The 21,007-nt window shown below is 40.4% G+C and overlaps 1 long non-coding RNA gene and 2 pseudogenes across 1 annotated transcript in view; all 3 read left to right on the top strand.

Annotated features, from left to right (window-relative positions):
- Positions 1-21,007, top strand: part of LOC148720557 (uncharacterized) — a 486,858-nt gene that overhangs the window by 185,450 nt on the left and 280,401 nt on the right. The gene's annotated exons all lie outside the window — the stretch shown is intronic.
- On the top strand, positions 3,081-5,515 carry LOC148720574 (uncharacterized; annotated as a pseudogene).
- LOC148720573 (uncharacterized) lies at positions 10,138-12,095 on the top strand (annotated as a pseudogene).

Below are 21,007 nucleotides of genomic sequence, written 5' to 3'. Positions count from 1 at the left end.
TTTGCGTTGCAAATATGTTCTGCAGGACTCTTTCACTCTGGTTACAGTTCAAAGAATGGAGCAAAACCCGTAGGATTCCACTTAATACAACACGCAGAGACTCTGAGGTAGACACCGTCTGAAAAAGAACGTTTCGACTTTTAAAAGTGACATCCAGTGGCCAATACAGGACTATACATTAAAGTCACTCAAGCCTTCATGCCGACGTCTTAAAACAGATTTCCTTTGGTAAGACTAAACATAGACAACTTTAGGAGGAATGGCATATTCAAAGGCCTGGATAAGGAGCCGCCACTTATTTTCTCTTGACACAATGTCCTTAACTGCCACAAACACTGACCTGTACCAAGAGCTCAAGCGTGTCAAGAACAATGGTGTTGACCTCAGCAGCAAACCCTCTTTCGATTTGAGCATTGACTTCAACTTCAGGACGTACTCTTTGCGGAAAACACGCAGCAAATAAAATTGGCAAATGTGATTTAACTACAAGGAATAACACGAATACCATAAACGCTCTCTGATAAACCACTCTCTCAAAGGAGTCCTTCTCTCTGATAAGCTCTGTTGTTTTGTAAGCCTCCCACTCCAAGAGACTTCCCTCTTTTATAATCCCACACTATCTAATAAGCTCTCCAATGTAATGGCCTCCGTCTAGGGTTTTAATTCAAAAGCACTCCCTCTCTAAATAAACTCTCATCTCCCCACCCCTCTAAAAAAAACGTAAATGCTTTTATTCACTTGCAGAAGATAACGTTTCAGCACGAAATGTATTTATCTTAGATAGCCTTCACTAAGTTCCTTTTATAATTAGGTAGGATTCCCAACCAAAGATGGTACACAATATTCAGTAAAACTGGACGACTTAAAGAAAGTATCGGCTAATAGTTTTGCTCTTATCAGGCCCTCCAGCTGGACCCCCTGAATCTGTAGAGCCTCTACGGGGCTTGTTGAAACGTTTTCGGTATGCACCTGTCTTGTTGCTGTGTAGGCTGTCTCCACTGTGTTTGATCCTTTCGCCATCTTAATCGAGACTCAGGAGTTGGTTATTGGCCCTTTTCTGTTCGGAAACAAAACACGAAAAATTTAAATCAGGGTAATATTTAAGACAGACTATCGTGTTGCATGAAAATTCACGGGAGTATCTTTTTGTGGAGTTGTGTTTGTTTCTTTTTGTGCGCGCGCGCGCGCGTGTGCGTGTGTGTGTGTGTGTGTGTGTGTGTGAGTTAAGTACTTCAGCTTGTTGTGTGGAACCAGCTTTAAATGCTTCATTTTCTAGCCTCTGTAACACTGCCGTTTGTTCAGAAATTAATCAGTTTGTTTTTAGCAATTTTCCTGAGCGCAGAATTAAATAGAAATCTGATTGCCTTCCGAGAATGTCAACCGTACACTTAAGCAATTCGCAGTCGCGTGCTCTGTCGTCTGAGCTATAAATGTCTAAAATTTAATTTCTTATCTCTTTATAGATTACTTTTCCCATCGCTGATTCTAGCAATAAGTCGCTTGTCATATGGCCCGACGTATCGCCCGCCTTACTTACCAGTTCCACGAAGCCCACTGAAATGATACCACGATATGAAATTTTAGCTACCTAACTCTTAAAGCCTCAAAGATCCTGAATTTGGGGCTCCGAAATGAAATGAAGATATTCTTCGTCCTGATAAGAGCGCGGAACAAAGAGATAATTCTGAGTCCCGTGAGGGAAAAAAAAAATCAAACCTTTGGATTCCGCGCTCCTCATAGTAATAAATTAGTGGAAATTCTTGTTTTTCTCGTTGCCATGTTCCCACCAATAACGTAGCTCCATTCTCTGCCTTTAAAAGCACACACAACCTGTTCTGATATGTAAAACCTTCAGGAAATCAACATTTGCTTTTCTTCGACAAGACCGTTCTTGAATGTCGATCAGCTGATCTTTCTTATGTAACACTTAAAGGTTATGTAACCCTCGAATGTTATGTAACTTTCTGGACTGGTTATGTAATCGCTTCGTACATTCCAATCTAGTTCTCGAGTTACACCAGTGAACATTGAGATAAGTTAGCCGTCATGTTGTTGTTATATCGATAGCTCTAAAGGTAACCTGCCTCTCAAGTAATTAAAGTTTGTGTTCAAAGAAGCTTACTGGACTCAGACTCCCTATCTTGCTCTCTCGCGTCATAAAGGACAAAACTCAACCCACAATTCCTCTATTCGCTCCGACGAAGGGCTAACGCTCGAAACTTCAGCTTTTGTAATCGTTACGGTGGCCAATCTACCATTTCAACTTTGTTGATATATCCAAATTATTTCGTTACTCCCACCGAAGCAGCCCCAAACAGTTTCTTTCGAAACTTTCAGCTTTATTCATGTTAATGTATGATAATGAGTTTGAAACAAAGGAAAATAAAATTTGACAAGGGTTAAAATTGAACAGCAACATATAGATTATCATACTATTCACCAGCTAAAAACCCGTTCTCTGGTTCCTTTTTCAGGGGTGATCTGATCGTTGCGACAAGAGGTCCTTCAAAGCCTATAAAAGGGCCTCATGTGGCAACAATCAGATCAACCCTGATGAAGGCACAAGACAGGAGTGTCGAAACGCTGGCTCAATGAATTGTAATTTCCCCGGTTATTTTTATTAAATTTTTAAACCAGAGTAGCATCAAACCATGCCTGATACTGAAATTTCTATCGCAGCCTTCAGATCGGAAATGATATTTCACACTAACCATGTGTCATCTGGCCCAGATTGTCTTATCTTGAAGGTTTCCCTACCTTCCATTCGGCTATTGCGAATATTTTGGGCTTGTTTTTACTTCGCTCCATCGAAAATTACTTTAATCAATATTGCCGCATCTTGGAGATTTCCCTATAATCTGGTCGGCTATTGCGGGGTCTTTGGGTTTGTTTTTACTTCACTCCATCGAAAAATGCCTTAATCAACATCTAACCATAAGTTTGTCAGTTACTAAAAGTCTTGCCCGCCTTCCAAAGCCAGAGCCAGCTCAGAGAGCACCAAACCAGCCAGAAAGTGCTGCTGTCTGAAAGCTGTTGAAAGGTCCGCCATACTGTTACCGATAACTATGGTGTAGGTAGACATGGCCGAGTCGATTGACGAGACAGAAGCTGTGGGTGACGAGGGAGGGCTGGGGAAGAGGAAACGAGGGAATGGCAGATTGAGGGTTACGTAGTGCTCGTGGCTGCAAATGATCCACAGGAATTCGAGTCTTAGCTGGCTTACCACTGGTTCTATTGTAGCTTGATAATGCATCTGATGAAAAGCAATAAAAATACGTATTTTCAATCTGGTACTGAACCCTGCCTTGAAAAAGATAATTTTTAAAAGGATGTTTTTGCGTCTTGTCACTAGAGCAGAATTACTTGCCTAACAACAAAATTCTCGCAACGACAGTGTTCGGGAGAAATTCCCGTACGACTTTATTGTGTTTAAGGAAACTAATTAGCAAAATTCCGGCGGGTGGTTACGCAACTCCATTTATTTATTCGCAAGGTGTGACAGTTTCGGTATATATAAGATTTAGTATATTTAAGAGTCAAGCTGTTATTTTGAAGACGCCATTTTCAGGGACACCTGGGAGAACAGACCGCTGAATGGTGTTCCCTGGTTAAATAAAGCTCATTATCATTATTATTACGAAGACTACGTTTCATTTAATAAAGGTTAACATGTTCTGTGAGACAGACAGGGTCGCATGTTACTATTTATCTCTTGGATCATTTTAATGGTTTTCTTAGCTTCTTTTGGCTCTAGTGTGATAATAATGATAGTAATAATAGTGATGATAATAATGATAGTAATAATAGTGATAGTAATAATAATAATAATAATAATAATAATAGTCTGTGTCATAGAGGAGGGAGAGGTGATACCTGGGAAAAAGGTAAAGAATCTTCTCAAGAGATATCGAGAATCAAGAATACGGGAGGAGGTTAGAGAACAGAGATGTCATGGAAAGTTGATAACGGAAAGAGAAAGAGACGAAGACCTAAGTGCTGAGCGGTGTTTTTGGTGGCTGAGCGACTGGCGAACCTGCCCAACACACACCATCGCGGGCATGTTTGAACTTTACGAACAGCTATTACCCACACGGATGTACACCATTCATAAGACACGTGTGAGTGATAGTAGTGATTCGGCATGTAGGCTGTGTGGTACAGCGCCAGAGGGTTGGCCCACATCTTATCTGCCTGCCCTGCGCTTGCACAAACCAAGTACCTTGCAAGACATGACGCGGTCTTGAAGGTCCTGTTCCTCGAGATCATCTTTGACTTGGGCTTGATAAACACTGTGCCCCCGTTGTATTCACCTATCAAGCCACAGTCAGTCTATGAAACAGCAGAGGTATACAGGCGTATTGGGATTTTCCGGTATATGGAGAGTACCAAGAGCTCAGAGCAAATAGAGTGGACGCTAGGATCGTTAACAAGATGAGCAAGTGATAGCCAAGAAGATGAGCTGCCCCTGGGTGAGCAATCGCGACAAGAAGACTTCTGAGACCTTAAAGTGGGTTCCTTTTTATGCTGAATCATACGTCAATCTATGCGCTCTAACTTACAAAAGGCTTAATGGAAATACCCCGCAATATATAAATGATATTCTTATCAGAAACTCTGACACTCATAATAGACAAACCCGTTTCTGTAATTTAAACTTAATGTGCCCGCGTTTTAAGAGAAGTTCTGAAGGGGGACGAGCGTTTGCTGTGCGAGCCACGAAAGAATGGAACAAATTAACTGTGGACATCAAACGGAGTACCAGTGTAAAACGTTTTAAGCGTTCCCTTTTTAAAATAATTTTAGATAATCAAACTCTTAGCAAACTATTCCTGTAATTTTTTTTTTTATATTTTTAAATATTTTATGATGTATATAGGTTAATTATTTTAATTATTCCTAATATTGTTACGTTTGTTACAATTCCTTTTTTTTTCCGAAATTTAATTTTTCGAGGGCCATTAGATTATCAGTTTCATTACTGTCATATGTTACCCTCGTTAAATAAAGTCTTACCTTACCTTACCTTACCTGAGAAGACCATGAAGTATGCGCCACTCAGATGGGAATTGAAGCAGAGATACCCTGGGTACGAGATCAACCAGTGTAATATCATCTTAGATGTACTCAGGGGGGTTGTCCAAGGACTTGGATGTCACTGGGCGCTTACTCCGGCTGTTGTAGCCACTGAGCGCTGTTCGTGCCGCCTGTAAGAGAAAACATCATTAGTTAATTGAGACCTGTAATTACCTAAGTAACTCATAATTTAACTCGAATACTTTAATCAATTAGAATTGTAAATAGATATCATTGACGAAATAAAATCGCCTGGTCTCCAAGCTTTTATATTTAAAAAAAAAGAACTTGGATGTCACTCTACAGAAGCTAGTAGGCAGCAAAGCTAAAGGTGTGCTTAAGAAGATGGAGAACGCGTGTCTCTCAGAAACTCTAAATATTGCGCGCACTTTAAAGTCGTAATTTAACTCGTAGGCGAACTCTGGAAAGATGAACAATCTTATATAGATATATAAGCTAATACGTGTCACCACGCCCTCTTTGTAAACCTATTTAAGGAGTTTGTAAGTTATTGTATTACAACTGATGAAGGTCTCCGACCGAAAAGTATTTTATTAAACTTTTTGGATTTTTTATTGAGTATATGTCTTCCTTTGGTCGAACTTGTCCGTCCTTGTGTGCCACATTACTTCTTCTATCATTTGTCGAGGTTTGGACTGCGAATCCTTTTTGATCCTTCTGGCGCGACGTCTCTGTTGGCTCGAAGCCTGTTAACTTGTTATACATATATATATATATAATTTCTATTTATAAATTGACTTTATAGCACGATATGTTTTCCATCGATAATAAACACCGTCTGACGATCGCAGCACAAACTGCGTGAAACTCAGAGTAACGGTGAAACGAGCTTGCTGTCATTAATTTATAACCGCTATATGTATATATATTTTATCGGTTTTAAAAGCTTTTATGACGATGATGTTAGCTTTTAGTTAGATTTTGCTTCTATTTTATTCACTGATTAGCTCATGGGCTACGCTTCGGCGCCTCATGTTGCTTTCATCGTATATGGCATACAGACGTTTTAACTGCATATTATTATATGGCTGTGTCTCACAAGGACTGGGAACTACCGAACTCACGAATTTGATTGGCTGAAATCAATATTGAAAGCGGTTTAGATTTTCCCATCTAGACCGGTCCAGAAAAAAAAGGTACAAACAATATAAAAAACTGGCATATAAGACACAGCCATATAATAAACATTTTATTAACCGAGCTAGGTCGGTCTGTATGGCAGAATCTTGGCCTCGGTCGCTGGTACAGACCTCACTGCATTCGGTCTGTACTGGCGACCTCGGTCAAGATTCTCCCATACAGACCCCCCGCTCGTTTAATAAGAACTAAATAATAATAACAATAATAATATCCCCTTCCTGCCAAAACTACCTGTATCTGCCCCTACTAGCAGCTCTCTTAAGAGCAGAGACTTAGATTAAGCTAGGATTCGGGCTTGCACTAGATATTTGCATACTTCTTTAAAGTACTGCAAGATAAGCTCATACACAAAGCCTCTGTCGATCAAAGACAAAAGATCGTACAAGTAGAAAGCTAAAGTAGAATTCAGCCTCCGGCAGAGAGTAAAATCCTGCAATTAAGACGAAAAAACTAGAGACAGTCAATAAAGAATAAAAATATCATATACGGAGTGTTGATATCAAGTTTGATCTAAAATACCTTTTCTGTTCGAACGCTTTAAAGTTAACACTGATAGCAATTACAAGATGATTTCGAGCCAAATCTAAAGGAAAACAAACATTCGAACGGTCTGAGAAAATACGTAACAGCAAGAATGATGAAATATTTCTAGAAAACTGGTTGGTTTTCCTTCACCCACCCTTCCTCAATTTCTGAAGCAAAGCGACACCTTTCACTCAACCAACCCTTGTTGAGAGGAGTGGCTGAAAGCTAAAGGTTGAAGGTCATAAGAACCAGCATATTTCATAGCAAGTGTAAACATTAAAACTGAGAATTTTAAAGTAAGGAGGGGGAGCGGCGGAGGAAATAAAACCAAATTCCTTCATGGAAAGGCATGATTAATTTTTTGGTACAATACATATGACTCTATTCACAGCCAAAAAGATTGTGAGCAAATCTCTATCTAAGCATCACTTCTATTTATAGCTTTTTTTTGTTTGTTTTGGTGTTTGTTTGTTTGTTTGCTTTTTTAAATCTTCACTCAACAAGTAAATAAATATATACAAACCTTACCGAGGCATTCTCTCACCCCCCCCCCCCCCTCTGAATGAACACAATAGTCAGGGAGCAGATACCCTGTATTTTGAAACTTATACCACAATTCAACTCTACGAAGTACCTCACGTTGATCAAGAGGTCTCTCTCTATTAGAAGCAAGTGTCAGACCTTTCTGTGACAATGGTTGAACAAAAATGATTATTTTGGTATCTGCTCCCAAACAACAAGGAAAGGGGAGTAAATGGATTTAGTATTTCCTTGTAAAAAAAAGACAGATAATTTCATACTTTTTGGCTTTGACTATACAGATCAAATTCGGTATCTAAGCTACTGCGCACCCACCCCTCCCTTAAACCAACGATAGTCAACTAACAAAAGAATTAGGTTAGGGGAGGGGAGGGGTTGGTGTGCAGTTGCTCCGACACTGGTGACACACACATGACAATATCAATAAATGGCTACTGTTTAGCAAATCTTATCTCAAACTTATCAGTTATAGGCATAAATAGATTGTGCTCGGCAACTTTAAGCGTTTTCAGCAACTTTTTGTGCTTCGAGCAACCTAGAGCAACTTTTGTCTTCCTTGGCAACTTTTGAGTCCAGAAATGGTTAAAAACTGACCAATCCATCAAAAAGGTCTTTATTAAAAGGTCTTTTTTTCATTAAAACTGGTCAAAACTAAGGATGTCGTACGTTCTTACAAACAATTTTTAAAAAATAAGTGCGCCCACAAACCGGACAGCAGCTACCCTAACGGCGCTTACATCGAACAGTTATTTGCCCCAACAATAGAGCTTCCCGCCCATCATATCATCTTGGTATTTGCTGCGGTGCGAGGCATCACAAATAGAAGCTGAAATGACTGACGAGGAAAATGAAAATAATACAGATATTGACCCTATTGAGGTTACCATAGCCGCTGGGGCAACTCTTAGTAGTCGTCCAAGAGCTTCAATTTCTAGAAAACGCAAAATTCCCGTCAACGAAGGCAAATACAAACAACGAAGAAGCGGTAGGTCGCACTCGTCCTCAGGGAAAGGAAATGCAACTTGCGCTTGGAATCGCCTGAAAGACTGTCCAGAACGTCATTAGAAAATAAATATATCTTATCAACCAAGTGCGAGGGTCGTACTGGGAGAATATCGGCCCGAGGTCTTGACAGTACGGACCGAGCGCAGCGAGGTCCGTACAAAAAAGACCGAGGGTCGATATTCTCCCAGTACGGTCCCGAGCAAGCTTAGTCTCCCTCGCAGCCGTTTTTTTGGATGTCATGCAACGCTCCCCCAAAAGAACACTTTTGGGGGAGCGTTGCGTGACACCAAAAAAAAAACGGTTGCGAGGGAGACTAGAGCAAGCTTGGTTAATAAGAGATTTATTACACGACTGAAGTTCCAAGGGACACAAGTGCGGTATCATTCGGGACTATTCGGGACAGTGCCCTGTCCAATACTGAGAGAATATTGGGCGGCAGTAGAGCATTTTGATTGGTTGATTTTAGTTATTGGCCCTCTTACTTCCCGAATCGTGTAATAATTTCTATTATTAGTTATGTTAAGCATAAAGATTTAAATTGATCACAACAAATGATGTTAAATCAAAGATATAACGTTATGCTTTGACAAGTAATCTAGGACAAAATGACTCTCAAAAGTAAGCAACTTTTTTTAAATTTGGGTGGCAACTTTTACATTTTTGAGCAACTTTAGAGCAACTTTTGGGCGTATTGTCAAGTAACTTTTGCTGGATTTACTAGCACAATCTATTCATGCCTAATCAGTTATCTCCGAAAGTGTAGAGTTCACCATTGCACGTATGTCGCCTGAAGATTGTTGAGGAAAATGGCTTCTTCTTGTCCAGAAGAACTTGTCTGTGTCTTCCAGTTGTTGTGCCATACTCTTAAAGACCCATTCTCAACCGAGATGCCTTGCGCGCCCAGATCATTTTTCAAATATCAAAAATACGTTATTTTCCTCGAAGTTGCGGAATCGCTTTGATATCTTCTTCCATCTTATTAATTAGGGCTTTCAAAGTTCCATCTTGAATCATGTGCGAACAACAAACTATCGTAGTATCCATATCAGTAAATAGTTTTTAATTCTTACAGGTATGACGGTGAAAAACGTCATTTGAAAAGTTGATGCCGCCGAAGAAGCGGTCTAGAGGAAGGCCGGGTCTGCCCGGCTCGGCAAAGGTTATTCGACTTCGAGTCTGTGTATGATTTATGGAGGGCAAGGAAAACAACAATGGGTTTCGGTAACACTACAGACAGTGCTTTTGCAGAAATGTTAATGCATTGTTCCTACGATGGAACTAGAGACTCTGGGGAGATGTTTTCGAGGTGAGAATAATTATTTGACTGATTTTTACTTGAGATCCTGAGATATGTATGTAAGTGATCTCCTTTGTACAAGTCATTATTCTATAATTGAAATGCGTAAAGTAAATCCGTTTCGGCCAATATTGGTTATTTGTTTATATTTTTTATTACATCCATTTTGAAATCACTGGTAGTCCCTGTAATCTGATTGGCTCTAATTGGTGCGATTTATTCCCAAATCGCACCATTTTTTGCTCTAAATCGCATCTTTTTTCCAGCCAATAAGGAATTTGCACTTAAAACAAACAACCAATCAGATTTCAAGGCTTGCTTAAAGTGACCAATCAAATTGCAGGAAAATGAAAAACAAAGAGTATCATCAGGCAAATTTTGCAACTTTTGTTTCCAAAGCTCTTATTTTTCCCCCCAAAAATGGATGAGTTTAGTTTCTTCCAGTTTTTGAATGATAACAATGAGATTCTTCAGGCTGAAGACCAACATGCCAGGGACTTTCCCACTTTTTCTCTACATTTTGGTGAATATTTTGACGATTTTGTACCTTCTCAAGCTCAAAATCCGCGCGATCCCGAGTCCACGAATCAACAACAAACGAAGAAAATCAAAAGCCACTAAAAGAGTTGGACGTTGCAAGATTTCCCATTATTTCAAGCGATGAAATACATGAGCTTAAGTCTGTCACTTCCAATAAAGATACGTCCCGCTCCACAAAACAATGGATGAGTGTTTTCAGAAGCTGGTGTCAATGCCGCCATCTTGAATATGTCTCCATCGAAACAATGGCGCCTGAAGAACTTGACAAAGTCCTGAGTAAGTGTTACGCCGAAGTAAGAAAAAAAGACGGAGATGATTACGAGCCAGAATCCCTTAAAATCATGCAGAGTGCCATAGAACGATATCTAAAGGAGAAGAACTATCCACTGAGCATCGTGCAATCGAGGGAGTTTCACTCCTCACGAGAAATCCTCAATGCGAAAGTAATTTCCCTACGTCAACAAGGAAAGGGAAAGAGACCCAACAAAGCTCAGCCAATCACATGTGAAGAAGAGTCAGCCCTGTGGGAAAAAGGTCAGTTGGGTGATTTTAATGGAAAGGTCTTGACCAATGTCAACTTTAAAAATTTGACGGAATAACTGGGATTTCGTGGTCGCCAAGAACACTACGATGCGTACGTGGAAGACGTAATTAGAAGACAGCGAGAAGATGGAACTGAAGTTGTTGAGTTCAGAGAAGGTCCCACTAAAACACGGAGCGGTGGTCTCACCATCAGGCGAAGAACAACACCACAATGTTCAGCACCGATGGCGGAAAAAGCGATCCAGTGCGGCTATTCAAGCTTTGGTTGTCCAAGCGACCCGAAGGAATGAAGAACACAGGGCCACACTATCTAAGCATCATAAATCGTCCTAAATCAGCAGATGTTTGGTAAATTAAAGTTCGAATGGGACAAAACACCATTGGCAATTTAATGAAATCCATGGCCTCCTGTCTCAGGACGAATAAGAAGCTGACGAACCACAGCATGAGGAAAACATCGGTATCAAAACTGAAGAAATCAGGTCAACCGCGCAATATCATCTGTGAAATAACAGGCCATGCACGTGAATCTTCGTTAGACGACTACGATGAAACAGACGAGAATCACAGGAAAGAACTGTCTCACATTATCAGTGGATATTGTTACTGCCGTTATGCGTGATGTCACGCACTCATTAGCTAGATCCCGAGAGGCGCTGCGAGTTAAAAAAAATACATGTGCTCGATCGAAGTGGGGAATCGTTTCAACGCCCGTTTAACGTCATCGTTTAAATTATAAGGACACAAACGTAAGTTTTTTTTTGGTTTGTTTCTTGTTTGTCTAGCCCTATTCCGTATTTATAGTTGTAATTTCCTTTGTTTCCCTTTAGTTTTCGAAACCGTACGACGTTCGTTCAAGATTGTAAAGTCTATTTCATAATTACAAGTACGCGTGTTCAAGTTTGTGTTGTCGTACCGTTTTATGCGTGCACAGATATAAAGACGTGTCAAACGAAAATCAAGCAAACGAAGTCTCCCGCCAAAACACTGCAAATCAAGCCTCAAATCAAGAGATTGCAGTCCAACATAAACGAACACCTCTGGTACCTATTTATCACGTCCAACAACAAGGCCAAATGTATCAGGACATGGGTTCCAATCCTGGTTTTCAGTCTGCTGAATTTTCAGGATTTCAACCACGTTTTCCATTGCAGTCTCCGCAGTACCGCATGGAAGCCTTCAGTTGTGCTGCTCTCGTTCCATCGCAGAATTACACAGGCTGCACCTTCAATTTCTTCTCCAGAGACAGCCAGAATTCTCTACCCCAACCACAGAAGAAACGAACGGTTTACATCATTGAGTCAGACGACGAGGATTGAACTTTAACGCTTCACTATTTTTCTGAGTTATTGAGGACTTCTTGAATTTCTTGAAAGAAACTTATCTTTCTTTTGATACGCTTGACTGAGTTTTTGACACATGACGTCAAAGTCTTTCTGTTTTGTATACAAAATAAGACGTAAATGCGTTTCCGGTTCCGCTTTTTATTTAAAAACCGGCTCAGTACTTCATCAATAAAATATTTGAATTGACCAAGTTCTGTTTTTGGGCGATTTCAAAATGGATGTAATAAAGTGGTAATTAAACCTCGTATCGTGCAATTTTGGTCTGAAATCATACTCGTTATTTCAAATCGAGCTCGCGCTGCGCGCTCGTTCGATTTTGAAATCACGCGTATGATTTCAGCCCAAATTGCACTCCACTCAGTTCAATTACCATTATAAATAGTGTTGAACAATTTCCTTCAACATCAAGTAAGCTTTGTACAAGTTTTATACACAGACTCGATTTATGATTTTTCAGTCTCAAATATTTAGCTGCAAATTTGTTTACTTTGTTCTTCACCAAATCTTTGTTTTTCTTTTTAATAGTGTTTGTGAATAACTATAAGAGTTCGCCATTTAACAATAGCGCGATTCCAAAACAAAAGCAAACGACTGCAAAGGATCTCGGATGAAAATGGGCCTTTAAACTGTCAATATCATAAAAAAAACCAAAACAAAAAAAAAACACTGTAATGAGCCACGTATGTACATCAAATGTCAAAGGGATGTCTCAGTTAGTGGGATTGTACCGTTTTTCCTTCTGAATTTAGCTCACTCTGTAACGATAAAAAATTCCAGCCAAACACTTAACCAGTCAGATATAAAAACTAAAACCACCTTAACTTCGTATATGCCCTCATGAAGGGGAGGCTGGGAGATGGAGGGGCATTTTGTTTCACCAATTGAGTCGATAATGCAATGTTGCTAAAGAAACATTTGACTGTCTGCGACCTTCCCTACAACTATACGGAAAGCCGCAAAAATTTAGAAGAAAAATTTATCTTTCACATCAACATTCTTAATCTCCACGGGATCAACGAACGCTTTCCATTGAATTGCTTAGGACTCCATCCAAATTCATACAACTCACAATTCCTCTGTTCGCTCTGAAGGGCTACAGCAGGAAACGTCAGCTTCTCTTCACGGTGACCAATTTACATTATTGACTTGGTTGATAAAACCAAATTATCTAGCTTGTTTAATTTTTTCTTGAGTTTTTAAAGACTTCTTTGGTTTTATAACACTCAGACAAAACTTGCTTAGAGTTAAAATTGTTTGTCCAAGGTTAGAAAGTTCATTACTGCAACAAACGTGAAAAAAAAAATAGCTGAGATCAGCTTACCATCAGTTTGAAAAAGAACCACGCATCATGACCCATCGCCATCGCTCTGACAGGTGCAGTTGCCACAGCCCGCTGCAAAGGTAACTCCTCGTGCACCAGCTATTGAAAACAACAAATGTCATACAAAAAGATTTTGAACATCATCGAAATAAATCTTGGACTTGTCATGTAAAGGTGTTTGTTTTAAATGGGAGAAGGTAAATCGAATAAGAAATATGGTAGACTTTGAGTTATAGCGCTAGGTAAAGAAACAGAGAAAGATGTTGTTTATCTTGTCACGAGCGTGGGACAGAGAGAAAGTTTTGAGTATCCGTGAGGAACAGAAGCTCAGACCTTCAGATTCCGCGCTCCAATGCTCCACCACTGAGCCATAGAGACTCTATATGGTGAGCAAGGCCTATTATGAAGTTCATATATTACACGTGTCCTGCATAATGCTAGGATCGATATTGTCGATACGATAGCGTCATGCCCCGCAAGTCAACTTGAAATCATTCCCATGACGTAAAATGAGATCATAAAATGTCGACGTAATCACTGACTATGCAAAGTGGCGGTCGGTCACGTTTTTACCGGGTCCGCTCTTTTTGCTTTATTTCTTATTTTTCTTATCGATTTTAGTTCTAATGGCTTGCTGTTTACTAATCGATTGGATTTATCTGAGGTTTAGCCTTCTCGAAGAATTGGTCTTCCTATTTTTGGCAGTGCAAATCGTTGTGACTTCAACTCATTTCTGATGTAGCGGACCCGCAATCTTGGATTTAGGCGTGCACGACGTCGTGGCTTTTTCCTGTTGTCAATCAGTCATTATCCGAATTCGATTTCCACTTTTAATCTCACCCGTTTGATTGTCAGTGGTGACATCAATGTCAATCCTGATCCAGATGATTTTGATTTTATTTCTTCAAGAATCAGTGATCGCCGTTTTGTCGTTTATCGAATGCTTATCGTTGTGGAGACATTTCGAACCTCACTGAGATCAGATGCGTTTCATCTACGGCCACGCCAATTCAAGTCCTATTGACCTTATGTACTTTGAATGCTCGTTCGCTCAAGAATTAATCTGCTCTCTTCTTTGACTATGTCTGTGAACGTAAAGCGGACGTGTTTGCCATAACTGAGACTTGGCTTTCGTTTAATGACGCGGCGGTGTGCAATTAAGGAGATTACGCCTGCTGGATATAAGGGATGTGTCGGAAACGAAGACCCAAAAACGAAGACCTAAGACCTAAGACCCACTGGTCTAAAACGAAGACCTTGTAGTCTAAAACAAAGACCCTGTGGTCTAAAACGAAGACCCTGTAGTCTAAAACGAAGACCCTGTGGTCTAAAACGAAGACCCTGTGGTCTAAAACGAAGACCCTGTGGTCTAAAACGAAGACCCATTGGTCTAAAAGGAAGACTCTGTGGTCTAAAACGAAGACCCACTGGTCTCAAACGAAGACCCATCGTTCTGAAAACCTTTTTTGCAAGGAAAAGCCATACACTAAGCTAAAATGCTCTCATTTCTGTAGCGCATAAATTAAAATGTCATCTCAGCGCTTGACCAACTTGACAGTTACGTCATCTCAGTTGGTTCAACATATGTCAAATTATGTAACGCAATTAACTTCTAAGAATATAGAAATATACGTTTTAGCGACGATTTTGGAATATTTTGTCGTCACAAATATTCTATTTTTCAAATGCATATTGAGCAAATTACGATGAAGTGACTTCATTACTTTACTACACTGTCCTTATCATAGAAAGGCGCAAAGGTCAACTGTGCATGCGTGACTCACAAATTTATTCAGCACAGGCTATAAGGATGATCTCTCGCCAGAATGTGATTTTCCCGGGAAGATTAAATCATCACTCTCGCATGCATCCCTGCGCCGAGAATGAAAATTTCATGCAGGCGTCCCTAGCGTTAGCTTAAGTGCGCCAGTGTGAGCCCTTTTAAACATCTGAGCTGTGCTATTTAGAAAAAAAGTTATTACTCCAACTTCGAAAGACCGAAATGAACACTTCGCCTAATGCGAGGACTTTTCATGTAACAAAAATTGACAGATAAGTCATCTTTTGACCTACGCGACAGCTTTATCAGACAGCCATATATAACCACAAGCCTTTGAAATGTAAACGTGGTCTGATACATAATGAAGAGCCAGTTCCGTAAAAGTCAAACTGATTTGTGTGATGAGACAAATGTAGTTTTCAAATTTGGCTTATGACATTATTTACATATACCAAAGCCGCGACAGTTTTAAAACTGTTGTTCGTTTTTACACTTGGCTAATATATAATCAATTACAAATTTTCCCGGGGACATTGCATGTGCTGTATTTGAGTGTACAAGATTATTCACGTAGCTTTGCAAGTCACGCTCAGATGAGCTTTGAGCCCGGCCTTTAAAACTGAGGGATCAAGCCCCGGGGGGGGGGGGGTACTCGATATATTCCTGGGTGGAGAGGTGCGGCGGGGCCCCTCATACCCTGACCCTGTTTAAGACAATTATCGCTGATTTTCCTACCCTGTTTATGACAGCATTCCGATTTTTGATACCCTGTTTAAGACATTTAATTTGCCTGGTGTCAATGCCAAAATCAACGGAATTCAATATTAATTAAAGTTAGAGCTTGTAAAAATTTTGCTGTTTATCTTCCAAGAAAAGATATCCTGTTTAAGACAAAAATTGATAAATCGATTCCCTGATTAAGACAAAAAATGATAAATTCGATACCCTGTTTAAGTCAGAATTCTCGAAAAACATACCCTGGCTGGCCGCACGTCCCCATTAAGCCCTTATAAGGGAGTAACCCCCCCCCCGGATTAAGTGTCCATCAAACGTAAGAGCAATGACATTTTTTAAATCTAACGCACGGCATTCACGGAAAACAGCTTAAGTGTTATAGTATGTAGTTTTAATTTTAAATATCTTAGCGTATGTGATATGTATTTTTATAGGTTGATGAATTGATCGTGTTTAAATAAAGATTACAATACAATACAATACAATACAAAAAGCGGTAGGTACGGTCACATTATGACGCAGTATTATTGAAGTCACCTAACTGTCATTTGAAAAAATCTAAAATGTAATGTTCGTGACGAGGAAATGTACTACACTCGTCACTAAAACGTACACTTCGACGCTCTTGGAATTTGACTGCGTTACACAATTTGACACGTGTTGTGTGCGCTTGGATGAAGCACACCCAGAGGCATTTTAATTTATGCACTGCAGAAATTTCGTGTTTATGGTTTTAGACCATTCTGACGGAAGATCATCCTTGTAGCCTGTGGTGAATAAATTTGCGAGTCACGCACAGTTGACCTTTGCGTCTTTATATGATAAAGACAGTGTAGCAAAGTAGATAGATAGATAGATAGATAGATAGATAGATAGATAGATAGATAGACAGATAGTTTATTAATAACCGATTTGAAACCAAAGGTTGAATTATACGATTATTTCCAAATTTTAAATAGTGATAATTACGTTAAATAGACTAAATGTATTAAAACAGCAATGAGGACACTAAATACATGTTCTAAAAAAAAACGGTTATATAAAACCGTTCAATCCCGCATTGAAGGTAATAAAACTATTACGAAACCTGATCGTCTTAAAAACTGGCTTAAACTTCTGCATATTTCTTAGGTTAAAGGCACATGTATTGCGAGCAGGAAGAAGTTCATGGAGCTTGTTCTGTTTATTCTGTAAAACATTCTTAAATAGTTTATCAACTAGTTTCTGGCGGCGATCTGAAAGGTTAGTCAGGTCTGTTTCAACCAAGGTCTCATTATATGAGCAGAGAGGAAAAATAATGCAGATAGCCCGCTTTTGTACTTCTTCAAGTTCGTTGGAGAGGTACACGGGGAGGCCGTCATGGAAGACTGGACAAGCGTACTCTGTAATCGGACGAATACAAGTACAGAAAAACTGGACTAACTCACGGGTACCAAGGTCAGAGCGTTTAAGCTGAGATAAGCTATACAAGCGCTTTTTAGCTTTCCCAACAATGAAGTTAATGTGACAATTCCATGTCAAATCATTAGAGATGTTAGGGCCTAGTATTTTGGCACTAGTAGTTAGGTCAATGGGCTTGCCATTAACAACAACTGGGTCGAAAGAATTAGGGTTGTTAGTGTTAAAGTTTATAAGAAGTTATTGCATTTCGTTTCGTTTAGTTGAAACTTATCCTCGGTCGCACGGCTTCCTAGGGTGTCAACAGCAGCTTAAATGTGACTGTCTTGGTTCTTGCTTATCGTCTCCGAAATAGTGGTATCGTCAACATACTTCCAGAGATAGATGCCAGAAACATCCAGCTAGTTGATCATGATGATAAACGGCCACGCCCCTAGTTTTGTACCTTGAGGAACCCCCGCTGGGACCGCGCCCCATTCTGAGAAGCAGTCGTGGCCGAGTTGAACATGCTGTTTGCGCGAGGTGAGAAAGTCGATAATCCATGAGATGACAGCATTGGGGATGTTATATGTACCCAGCTTCTTGACCAAAATCTGGTGGTCGATTAGGTCAAAGGCTTTTCTAAAACCGAAAAGAGAATCACCCTCACAGACACCCCGTTACCGTCAGTAGCACTGTACCAGGCATGAGTCATACTAATTAGGGCTTCGGTGGTGTTTGAACCGGGAACAGTGCCAAACTGCCGAGGGTCGACCTTAGCGAGTACAGCTGGTTTAACGTAACGATCAACCACAGAGTCCTCAGTCAACTTGGAAAGGATAGGTGTAAGTGAAATTGGTCTCAGGTGTTTGTTAACGTCATAGACAGGGGTCTGCTTAAGAATAGGGGCGACGTTGACGAGCATTCAGGACTGGGGGAGACGAGCCTCCACGTATGAGCTATTAAGAATATAAGTAACCACAGGAGCCAATAGGTCCGCGTTCTCTTTCAAAAGCCAGGCGGGCACGCCGTCAGGCCCAGAAGCTTTGGCAGGATTAAGGGCGAGGAGCTTCTTCAAGACACAGAAATCAGTAACCGTTGGCGTGTCGGTGTATTGCACAGGAAACGAGACTCCAGAATCCAATGGAGTAAATGAGTTCATTGGAGCAAGAAAGGCGTTGCTAATGACGTTAGCAAGGGCCGTACGACTAGAGTTAGGCCCTGTATCAATATACTTCAGGAAAGAGGTAGGATCTGTGCGCGTAGCTGATTGCATCCCGCCAAGTGATTGAACTTCTTTCTACCACCTACGCGGTTCGTAGTTCCTCAGATGTTCGACTTTGGACTCAGAGTATTTAACACGACAAGACTTCCGCAATCGATTAACACGGCTCCGAAGGCGGCGGAAGCAATCTTTATCGCCACGAGCAAGGGCTATTTGGTGCTCGTGAATTAAATATTTCAATTATTTGCTAATCCAGGGTGGTTCGTTGGCAATGATCGTCTTGGATTTAAGGGGGAGAACAGAATCCAAGCCCGTCTAACTATGGTTTCAAGCGCGAGCGTTTTCTCTTCACATGACTCTGTGCATCTTATCAGACGACCAAGGTCGACTTCATGGAGGTAAGTGCGCATGGCCAGACGACTTGTTGTCCGCAAGTCTCTGGATTTCAGCAGGATTTTGTTCCTCGGACCATCCCGTCCCGTCCGTCCCGTCTAGCCAGAGGCTGTACTTCCACAGTATCGTGGTCGGAGAACCCAAAAGGAGGCAACCTTTTGGGCACATCGTAAAAGTCGCTGAGATTGTTGAAGACTAGATCTAATTTACTTTGCCCACGGGTCGGAAAGGGGACAATTTGGCGGAGATCTAGGGCGTTCCTCAGACGATAGCAATTTAACTTGTTAAAATCCCCCGAAAGAAAGAGGCCACAGTCAGGAAAAATGGCTTTGATTTTTGATAGTGACTCGCACAGGTAATTTAAAATCAAGGAGTCCGTTGCACTCGGCGGATGGTAAATAGTTCCAACAATAATAGATGGTATGCTCCTAGGGAGCCGTTTTGTTTTTTTTTTTTTGGGGGGGGGGATTTTAACCCATAAAACTTCAAAATTCTCGTCCATAAGGTCGGATAGAACATCATATCGGATAGAATCGCGGATGTACATACTAATGCCTTCATGATCGCTAGTTACCCTGTCACTGCGGATGATATTGTAGCCCGGAACAAACATGAAATTGTCATCCATGTGGTTTTATAACATAACCAAAGTAAAGCGCGCGCTCTGATTGGTCAATTTAGCGTCCCATTTGCCCATGGGTGTACGCTGCTGACGTGAGCAAACTTTAATGCAAAGACTATTTTTCCGCGCGCGTTTTTTTTTTTTCTGGCCACGTAAGACTTGTTAAATAAAAGGGAACTCTTTAGCTACAATGCATCAATGTTATGTCATAAAACAAATGGTAAACACCACAGCGTACACTATTAAGTTATGGATGCACTTGGGAGGTTTGCTAAGCACTCAAGAGGCTAGAGATGCTCTCGGCTATCGCCTCGAGCGACTCTTATGCTTCTTTCGTGCTTAGCAACCTCCCACGTGCATCCATAATTCAATAGTGTACGCTGTGGTGTTTACCATTTGTTAATTTCAGAATGGCAGAGGGGCGGTGGTAGTCAGAAGAGGTCACTGCGAAGACGTGGACTTTCTACAATCAGACTCCGAAGAAGCAAACACAAGGTGAGATAAATACCCTGGCTGACCGCACGTCCCCATTAAGCCCTTATAAGGGAGTATCCCCCCCCCCCCGAATCAAGCGTCCATCAAACGTAAGATCAATGACATTCTTTAATTCTAACCCACGGCATTCACGGAAAACAGGTTAAGTGTTATAGTATGTAGTTTTAATTTTAAATATCTTAACGTATGTGATATGTATTTTTATAGGCTGATGAATTGATCGTGTTTAAATAAAGATTACAATACAATACAAAAAGCGGTAGGTACGGTCACAGTATGACGCGCTATTATTGAAGTCACCTAACTGTCATTTGAAAAAATCTAAAATGTAATGTTGGTGACGAGGAAATGTACTAAACTCGTCACTAAAACGTACACTTCGACGCTCTTGGAATTTGACTGCGTTACACAATTTGACACGTGTTGTGTGCGCTTGGATGAAGCACACCCAGAGACATTTTAATTTATGCACTGCAGAAATTTCGTGTTTATGGTTTTAGACCATTCTTGCGGGAGATCATCCTTGTAGCCTGTGGTAAATAAATTTGCGAGTCACGCACAGTTGACCTTTGCGTCTTTATATGATAAAGACAATGTGGCAAAGTAGATAGATAGATAGATAGATAGATAGATCATGATAGATAGATAGATAGACAGATAGCTTATTAATAACCGATTTGAAACCAAAAGTTGAATTATACGATTATTTCCAAATTTTAAATAGTGATAATTACGTTAAATAGACTAAATGTATTAAAACAGCAATAAGGACACTAAATATATGTTCTAAAAAAAGAAACGGTTATATAAAACCGTTCAAACCCGCATTGAAGGTAATAAAACTTTTACGAAACCTGTTCGTCTTAAAAACTGGCTTAAACTTCTTCATATTTCTTAGGTTAACTCAAGAGGCTAGAGATGCTCTCGGCTATCGCCTCGAGCGACTCTTATGCTTCTTTCGTGCTTAGCAACCTCCCACGTGCATCCATAATTCAATAGTGTACGCTGTGGTGTTTACCATTTGTTAAT

The sequence above is a fragment of the Stylophora pistillata genome, chromosome 11 (assembly GCF_964205215.1).
Source record: "Stylophora pistillata chromosome 11, jaStyPist1.2, whole genome shotgun sequence".
Taxonomy (NCBI): Eukaryota; Metazoa; Cnidaria; class Anthozoa; order Scleractinia; family Pocilloporidae; genus Stylophora; species Stylophora pistillata.
Note: the sequence above shows the minus strand (reverse complement) of the source record. Positions and strands in the feature narration are given on the sequence as shown.